At 39.3% G+C, this 9570-nt stretch overlaps 1 non-coding gene across 1 annotated transcript; it reads right to left on the bottom strand.

Moving 5' to 3' along the window:
- Positions 1–7862: 7862 nt before the first annotated feature.
- LOC115030670 (U6 spliceosomal RNA) lies at positions 7863–7969 on the bottom strand. Its single transcript, XR_003836276.2, has one exon. It is a non-coding gene; the product is annotated as a U6 spliceosomal RNA (small nuclear RNA).
- Between the last annotated feature and the right edge of the window lie 1601 nt (positions 7970–9570).

Genomic DNA, 9570 nt, shown 5'->3' on the forward strand with positions numbered 1-9570 from the left:
TGCAGTTCATGTGGCCTCATAAGTAGTGCCTGATTGAGGTCATTTCACGCAGAGGGATTGTCTAGATCCCCAATTCTTGTTGTAAATGCAGCAGATTCATGTCAACAGCATGCACCCAGAGCATTTGATCACATCAGGTGCTTGAATGCCTTCTTCAGGAATCACCAGTTAATGCCAAGCCAGTTTGTATGTCTGGTTTTTTCTACCTTACACAAATCATCCAAAACCACTATGGGTCTGAACATGAGAGTATGCAAATTCACCCGTACCCTCATGGCCAAGCCAGCTTTTTCATGGTGCTGTGCAGAGTGAGTGTTCCATTCCTCACCATAAATATTGTTTCTAATGGTGACTCTACTTCTGTGGAGCTGATGGATGTTTTACATCCCGTCTTTGTAACACACTGCATCGCATCAGACTAGATGACTGAACAGTACACTGTCCACTCTCTGTAGTTTCTGCTCTGACTCACAGTTGCAGGACAAACCCATGTTCTATCAGCTTGTGGTTCCCCAGTATGCCCCGTGCTGTTGGGTCACCTGCTTCTGCTTGCCATCCTTCTATCCTAGTGAGAGCAGACCCCTCTGTCACTTCTCAAAGCTCTCTCTGAAGCCACTTGTCCTGTGGCTTCAGGAGTCTTGCTCTTTAGGAGTCTTGTCTCTTTCCTTCCAAGTTTTGGTCCTTCTCTTTGGGCCCTAACTTGACTCTGGCCAACATTTAAGGTGAACCCGGTTTATCTTTCTTCCTAGACTATAAACACTTTGAGACCAAATTCTGAGTCATTCTTGTTTTAATTTTTTTAAAGGTCTCTATCAATTCTAAATGAATTCCTATGCATTTAATAATACCCCAAGAATGTCAATTTGAAATGCAAAATGCAAATCCCATTTTAAAAATCATGTCAGTGTCTTAAAAATTATCTACCCAGAATCACAACATTTTTAGTCTAAGTTTAATATACACTTAACAACTTGTCTGTCTCTAAGTGCAGAGGACCCACAGTGTCTTTGGTTATTATTAGAAAGATAGAAAACTAAGAGACATCTGTTTAAGAGACATTTCCACAGAATCCGGACTGAACTGAGAGCAGAGATCAGCAAACCAAGGAGGGCAAGAACAGAGTCAATATGGGGCCTTCAACAGCTCATGCCCAAGAGGATGTGATGAGCAGTACAACTGAGAGGTCTCACCAATCCCCACGCACTCCCCTGGGAAGCCCAGAGGTGAGAGAGTGTTTTGTGATTTTTGAATATATTGACTTCCTTGAGACCCAGCACACATTTCAATATAACAAACAGTAATTTCCCAGCATCACAAGACTGAACAAGAATTGGTAATTTCTTTATCCTGTTCAGTTTCTGGGCTATGTCTGCAGAGAAGAATGGAAAAAAAAATCCCCCTTTCTATACACAGTGCACCTGTCAGGCAGTAGCTTGTCACAAAGAAAATGAAAACATAGGAAGAGATGGCTTGGCAGTTGAGAGCATTTGTTGGTTATGCAGAGAACCCAGATTTAGTTCCAAGCATACACATGGTGATGTACAATGCCCTCTTCTTACCTCCACAAGCATCTGCAATCTTTCTCTCTCTGTCTCTCTGTCTCTCTCTCTCTCTCTCTCTCTCTCTCTCTCTCTCTCTCTGTCTCTCACCCACACTACACATAGATAATAAACTTAAAACTTTAAAATACATAGAAATATGCAGGAATAAGTATTTAAAAATAAGCAAAGATAACAGCCACAGAATAGATGCTAGCAAATATTTACTTACAAAATGGCAATTATTGTTTCAAATCTAGACCATGATGAATAAACATTACTTAATAGTTGTATAATGACATGAAAGAAACACTAAGAAGGAATCAAATATGTTCAGGAGAAGTTACAGCATCCTGTTTATCACCCATCCATAAAGCAGAAGTAATGCGTGAAGTTACTTACTATTATGCACACACAGTAAACATCTATCAGGAGGATTTTTGCTTTGCAGAACCTGGACCTCACTTTTGCTAGGGAGGACAGCCCCTGAGGACCATACTCAGCCCTGTGCACTGGGAAACTGGATGCTAGGACTGTAGCAGTGCTTTGTTTATAGCTAATCAATAAACAGTCAAGACTCCAATTCCAGCATTCTTTGTTCTCTCAGCATGTTTGTTCTCCTTCAGTGGTTTTCAACCTTCCTAATGCTGTGACCCTTTAATACAGTTCCTCATGCTGTGGTGATCCCAAACCATAAAATTATTTCATTGCTACTTCACAACTGTAATTTTGCAACTGTTGTGAATTGCAATGTAGATTTCTGATATGCAGGATATGAAACATGGCCCTCAAGGGGGCCATGATCCAGAGGCTGAGAACCGATGCTCTTCTTACTCAGTGCAGGGGTGGCCCTCTGAAGCCTGGTTTCATTCAGGATAATCTTTACAATTCTTTACACATCATAACATGTGTCTATCTTCACTAATAGAACCTGCCTTCCTCCAGCAGCGTGACCACTTGGCCTTTGCCCCCATCATCACAGCAGCTGATTAAAGACTCAACACAAACTCATATTCAGATGCTCATGGGAAATGAACAGGTTTGACAGACACAGGGCATCTGTGACAGACACAGAGCATCTTTGATAAACATGGCGGTGGTTTCACTTCACATCCTTTGCTTTTTCATACCAACTGCACCCACTTCCTGAAACTTCCATCAGATATGTAAACCTAGGGTCATATGGTCCTCTCACCTGGCCAGGATGCCAGAATCATGCTGCAGTGGGCAAGGTGGTGGGGCTTAGACATGGGTAATTACAGAGGAGGCCCCAAGGATTTTGCCCCAGAAATGTGTAAGAAGGGAGTCATCTTAGCTGTTTAACCCTTTCTAGAATGTGGCTGTTGGGTGGTGATGTGTTTGGAGATTTCAGGGGCATTTGTGCCAACTGCTCCTTGTGGTTTTCATGATTGTTAGGCAAAGGCATATGAGTAGCACAGGTATGGCTTTGACTTCTGAGTGAGTCTCTAGGTAGTTTAGTACAGGGTATAAAAGCTAGTAGGTCTAAGCCTAAATAAACTCCAATAGAAATTGAAAGGGTTATTCATGGCTCAAATCGTGTCCCTAGATTAAGCTGAAATATCACCTGTGTCCTGAAGAAAGATGTAGAGAGAGCTGTAGTCTCAGTTTCAATCAGGTCTGTCCTCAGTAACCTCTGTATGGAAAAGAGGGAATAGATGTCTCCTAAGGAAACTCTAGTGAGCAGTGCAATCCAGAGCAGCAATAAAAGGAAGAACAAGGGAAAATTATTTTCTTTCTAAATCATAAAATTATGAAGAGCTGTCATCAGAGGAATGACCTTTCTCACAGAATAGCAGGCTTGCTTGCCCTCCCTCACAGCTTATGCTGAGTAAGTCAAGTTCACATTGTTTCCAGAGACACACGGTGTATTATTTATTTCTATCACTGGTGAATAAATAACTTTTCCCATGGTTTGCATGTCTTTATTTAGTACGTACATATTAATGCCTTAAATTACATTTCTGCTGCATATCCAGTGAGCACATTAATACAATCATAGCCTTTTCAGTGACCTTGAATCTGAACCTCAGTCCTTCAATGGCAGAAATTAAAACTGAATGTGGACGAGGCATGGAGAAGAAGGCCCAGGAATAAATAGATGATTCAAGGCATATGCATATCTCTGGGAATATATGCTCCTGAAATGTTAATATTTAAACGCATACTTTCTGGGAAAAAAAAAGCCCACTCTCCAATACACTGTCAAAACGACAGAGTTTTTCTAGCTGCCAATCTACCAGTTAGATCACTTGACCCAGCTAATGTCTGTCACAGTTACTGCCTATCTCAGGGCCCTTGAGTCTCCAACATGATTTGCATGTATGGTCAGAATGCTTATGTACTCTTCTGAGTCCTTTTGAGAGAAGGTAACTAGTGAGTCTGGGCAACTTGTCCTAGATCTGCAAAGATGTACAAAGAGCAAGGACAGGAACTGCAAAACCAAGAACCTAATGTCAGAGAAGCCACCACAGGTTTCTAGTTACTGATGACTGGATCAGGCAGTTAGAAGGCTTTAACTGCTTTGTACTCTGCTCTCTGATGAACTTTTATCCATACCAGGAGTAGCTGCAGCTGGTGTAGCACATGGTAGCTCCTGGGTTAACTTTACACGTGAGACACAAGCCAAAAAGCAAGAAACAACAAAAACAAGAACTAAGGAACCTCTGAGGTAGAGATGGATTTTTTTTTCTGTAATCTTTCTTCTAGTGACCCCTGATCAACTGAGGCTCATCCTCCAGAAAACACTGAAAAGAAAAAGAGCCAGTCTGCATAACCTCCTGTTAGGGAGGCAATGCAGCCATATGTGTGTTAGTGGAGTGTGTGCATGCATACATGCATTGTGTGTATATATGTGTGTGCATGCGTGCATATGTGTATGTGTACATGTTTGTATGTGTGTATGTGTGTGTGTATATGTGGCATGTGCATGTTTGTATTTGTATGTGTGTAGGTAGCATATCTGTCTCTCTGCCTTTGCACTAAAGCCAGATCTAACCCTGGCTCCTCACTTTTCCCCAGTCCCAATGCTTATATCAGGGAGTTTTGAAAAGTGAGCAGACAAAAAAGTACTTTCCTGATACTTGGATACTTTTATTCCATCTGCTGTTTTGAAGAAAATGAAAACAGAACAAGAGAAAAGGATGTTTTCTAATTATTTGTATCTAGCTAAAACACAATTAAAAATGGCAAGTTATGTTCTGTTTATGATTGAAGAAGACAAGATGGAAATAGAACAAGAAATAAATTAACACTATCTATATTTGGCAAAGATGAAGGAGACAGAAGAGTGAGCATTTTGGGCACTAATGTGCTCTACTTCTAGAAAATTCTAAAGTAAAGCCTCACTGACTGTCTTAGACCTAAGAAGGTGGTAGAATTATCTTTGACTGTAGTATCTTCATTTGACCCTAGGAGTTGCAGCTTTTTGCAGCTTAATGTAACTGATATTGGAATGTTGCTTACAATCAAAAGTATCTTGTTGACTTACAGTTTGGGATTTATTATAGTGATCTTGAGAATCATGAATGAGAAATCAGAATTCTGGGGAAAGAATGCTTATCCAACTAATTCTTATTTTCCACACTTGCTGTTTAAATAAAGTCATATGACCATTATCTATCTATCTATCTATCTATCTATCTATCTATCTATCTATCTATCTATCTATGTATCTATCTATCTAAATATCTATCTATTGGCTTCATGAAACGAGTTTAAGGACATTTCTTCTTGTTCTACTCAATAAGATAATATGAGGAGTATTGATGTTAATTCTTCGAAGTTCCTGAAGAATCCACAGAGTCCATCTTATCCTGGGCTTTTGTTTTTACTTAGTTGAGAGATCTTTTATCGCTGCTTTAGTCTTACTGCTGACTATGGAACTGTTTAAATTATTTATTTCATCTTGGTTTAATTTTGGCACATTGTATACATATGGAAATTTCCCCATTTCTGTTAGGTTTTCCAATGTCACAGAACACAACGTTTTAAAATGTCCTTATGACTTACTGGATTCCATTGGCATCTGCTGTAATTCCCACTACTTCTACTCAGCTCTGTGGGCTCTTCTCTCCAGCTCCTTTCATTGTGCTCACACACTTCTGTATACACTCTCATCAACTCCAGGAATTTTAAAAATTTCTCCCTTGATTTCTTTCACTCTTTCATATTCTTCTAGTAAGTTTTATTGCTGTTGATAACTGCTTGGTTCCGCTGCGGCCAGACAGAATATGAAATGCCCTTTCAATTTTCCATATTTCTTGAAAATTTCTTTGTGTCCTAATATGAGATCAATTTTGGAGAAAGTTCCATGGGCTGTGAGGATGTGAATTCTTTAGTGTTTGTGCATAATGTCCTGCACATGGCTGCTTGGTCTAATTGCTTTATGACATTATTTGACTCCAGGGCTTCTATATAGTTTCTGTCCAAGTGGCTGGTCTATTGGAGAGAATAGGGCACTAAAAGAACCCATTATAACCATATTGGGGTTTGGCTGTGTGATTTTTCTTCTAGTAGAAATTTTTCAATGAAATTGAGTGTATCTGTATTTGGTACATATCCTCTTTGTATATTATTCTTGTTACAAACATGAAGTGAATTACTTCTTATCTCTTTTCACTTTTTTTGACTTGAAGTACATTTTCTAGACATTAAAATAGCTATTACTGCATTTTCATTGACTCTGTTTGGTTGGAAAATACTTTTCCATCTTTTTACTCTGAGATGGAATTTACTGTTGATAGTAAGGAATATTTTTTGGAGGCAGAAAAAAGATAGATTCTGTCTTTGGTCAATTCTATTAGTCTGTAATTTTTGTTGAGAATTTAGCCCATTGATATTGAGTTATAATTAGTTATGTGTTGATTCTTATCAATTTTGTTAACTTTGTGGTGTTTTCTTAGACCACTTTTGGTGGACTCCTGGCATTATTTGTTCCCTGTGACTTTGTGGGTATAATCATTCTTCTTCTCAGGTTGAACTGTAGAACAGACTAAAGGTCATAAGTATCTTCAATCTGTTTTTACCTCGAGAGGTTATCATTTCTCCCTCAGTTTAAAGATAGTTTTGTTGGGTATAATAGTCTGGGTTACAGTTATGATCTCCCTGGGTCCATCTGGCTTTAAAAGTTTCTGTGAAATAATCAGGTATCTTTAATGCACTTGCCTTAATAAAGTGACTTTCTGTTCTTGGTTGTAGCTTTTGATATCCTCTATTCAGCTCTTCTGAGGTGTTTAAGTTATAATAGGAACTTTCATTGCTGGACATTACACACAAACAGGAAAGGATTCACATCTATTTCGAGTTCATATACTTAGTACACTAGGTGAGCATTCCTCTAGGTATAGATGCTCTTCTCTATGGTTTAATTGAAAACTTATTTGATACTTTTTATATACCAATTCTCCCCCCTTCTTTTAAGGCAATAATCAAAAGATTGGGCTTTGTCATTGTACTCCAAAGCTCTTCCATGTTCTCTTCATAGAATTTTCTGTTATTGATCTTTTCTGAATTATTCATTTCTTGACATTGTCCTCCTGGTGCTATATCCTGCGTTCCACATGACCCTCCTACTGGGACAATTTTCTGCTAAGGTTTGTGTTTGACTTATTGGGTTTTAATTTAGGCATCATTTCAGTTCAGCTTTAGTGAGTTATCTTCTCATACTTGAACTGGCACCCTCATTTAATTCATCTCTGTGAATTGTTTGAACACAGTTATAATTGTCCTGTATATTTCATCTAGAAATTCCTCCAGATCAGTGCAATGGGAAAGCTGTTATCCAGCACCACAAGTATCGCCAGCTCTGTTCCAGGTGACTGTGGCAGACAACAGAGAGTTGTCTATGCCAATGCCTGGCTGTGTTGCACTACAGGGGTCTGCACTGCCCAGATCTCAGTAAACTCTCATTCCCATCCTGTGGGCAAGAAGGGCAGCTACCAGCCCCGCAGATGACCAAGGCAAAAATTAGGGCTATGGCTGGGGTAGTTTATACCTGAATCCCCACCCAGAGTTCCTTGAAGTGCATGAGGACCTCAGACTGCACAACTTAGCTCCTAGCCCAACACTTAAAATTTATTTTTATTTATTATTGTTTGTATATGTTAATGTGTTTGGATATGTGTGTCATTGCTTATATGTGGTGGTAGGTGCATAAAAGAACTTGTACAGTTGGTTCTTGTAGCTTCTGGGATCAAATTCAGGTTGTCAGGTTGTCAAGCTTGTGTGGCAAGACTCTTATATTGCTTTTTTTTTATTGATTATTTAATTTATTTATGTTTCAAATGTTATTATCCTTCCCAATTTAAAAATATGGAATGCTTCATGAATTTGAATGTCATCCTTGCACAGGGGCCATGCTAATCTTTTTGGTATCATTCCAATTTTAGTATGTGTGCCACTGAAGCAAGCATCCTCATATTGTTTTAACTATGTTAGTTCAGCATTTCTTAGATAAAGATATAGATGAGGAATCAGCTCTTAATGATCAAGTCTTGTTAATTTTGACCAAAACTTTAGCAGGAAGGAGTAAAAAAGATGGAAAGAGAGGCAAGGGGAGGGAAAGAGGTGAGATCACAAAAGAGACAAAGCTTCTGGGGCAGATGGGAGGGGAAACAAAAGCAGGGATGGAGGTGAGATCATAGAAACAAATCCTCTTTGGGAGAGACAAGGAAAGTGATGGAGGTTAGACCATGAGAAAGACATAGCCTGTGGGGCAGGAGCAAGAGGAGGGAATGAGGTTAGACCATGAGGGAGACAAAGACTGTGGGTAAGGAGCAAAAGGAAGAGTTTTAATGTAATGGACTTTACATTAGAGAATAAGAAATAATTCTGCTGTTGTTAGGGGGAAGAAGGTAAATCAGTGTTTCTGCTTAACAGGAAAACAACCCAAAATAAACAAATAAATAGAACTGCTTCCGGTGCTGTTTTATTGCCTTAGTAGCTATTTAAATATCTACAGTGCTTCTAAAATGTACCTATTCACATTTCCCCCTAATTCAGAAGCTCTAGGATATATGTATGTATGTATTTGTGTGTGTATACATATATATGTATATGTATACATATATATTTCACATATATATCTATATGCTTTTATATATGAAAGTATCAATCAGGAAAATACCACAAATACCACAAAGTATAGTGACCACAATTATGAGGATTGGAATAGTGTACAGATTTCATCTTGTTGCTGACTGTCACTAGTTACTATACTGAGGCTCTCCACAGAGGTCCACCTCCAGCGTTTCTGTAGAAGGAGTAGCCTGCAGACGGTCACTTGACCAGAGGCTCAACCTTCTAAGGTAGCCTGTGTCCAGGGCTTCATGCTTCTCCACTCTGAGTCGGGTCACCCTCAACAGGTGAATCTGAGAAACTGTGTCATCTTGGCATCTCAGGTTCTCTACCTTGGCTGGGTCTATTTCCTCCCCACCCCCCCCACCCCCCGCAAGTTGATCTCAAATTTGTAGCCCATATCCACACTTTCTAGAAACAGAGATCATTTAGAATACTTGATCTTGAGAAAAATATCACTGGCTTGTTATGCCTGCAGGTGAAAGGATCCTCTTGCTTTTTCGAAGTCCATGGCATTCCTATTCAGGGGGAGATTTCTTTCTTCAAACTTTGGACTCTAACAGCAGAGTAATTAGTCATTTTCTGAACATAAGAGTTAACATCAAAAGGAATATTGGAATTGGCTGGGGAAACACTAGAAAACTCGATCTTTTATTCTTTAAGGATTGATTGACACCAGCTCCAAACCTGTGTAATACAGTATTCCTGGTAAACTATTAAGATGTACCTTAGCCACGTCTATTTGAGTCCTTTTAAATGGAAAGTGAAATCCTAGGGAACAAAGAGAAGGATTTTGCTGAGAGAAGCTGAGGGGGAAAAAAAAAGACAGGCACCCATTTATCCTGGAAATGATGCAGAGGATTCTGAGTGCAGAGGGTGGGTGCTCAGAGGCTCCAATCCTAGAAAGGGGATGGTGTCAGGCAGTAGCAGGTAATTG

The sequence above is a fragment of the Mus caroli genome, unplaced genomic scaffold (genome assembly GCF_978045245.1).
Source record: "Mus caroli unplaced genomic scaffold, Mus_caroli_1 scaffold_3, whole genome shotgun sequence".
Lineage (NCBI taxonomy): Eukaryota > Metazoa > Chordata > Mammalia > Rodentia > Muridae > Mus > Mus caroli.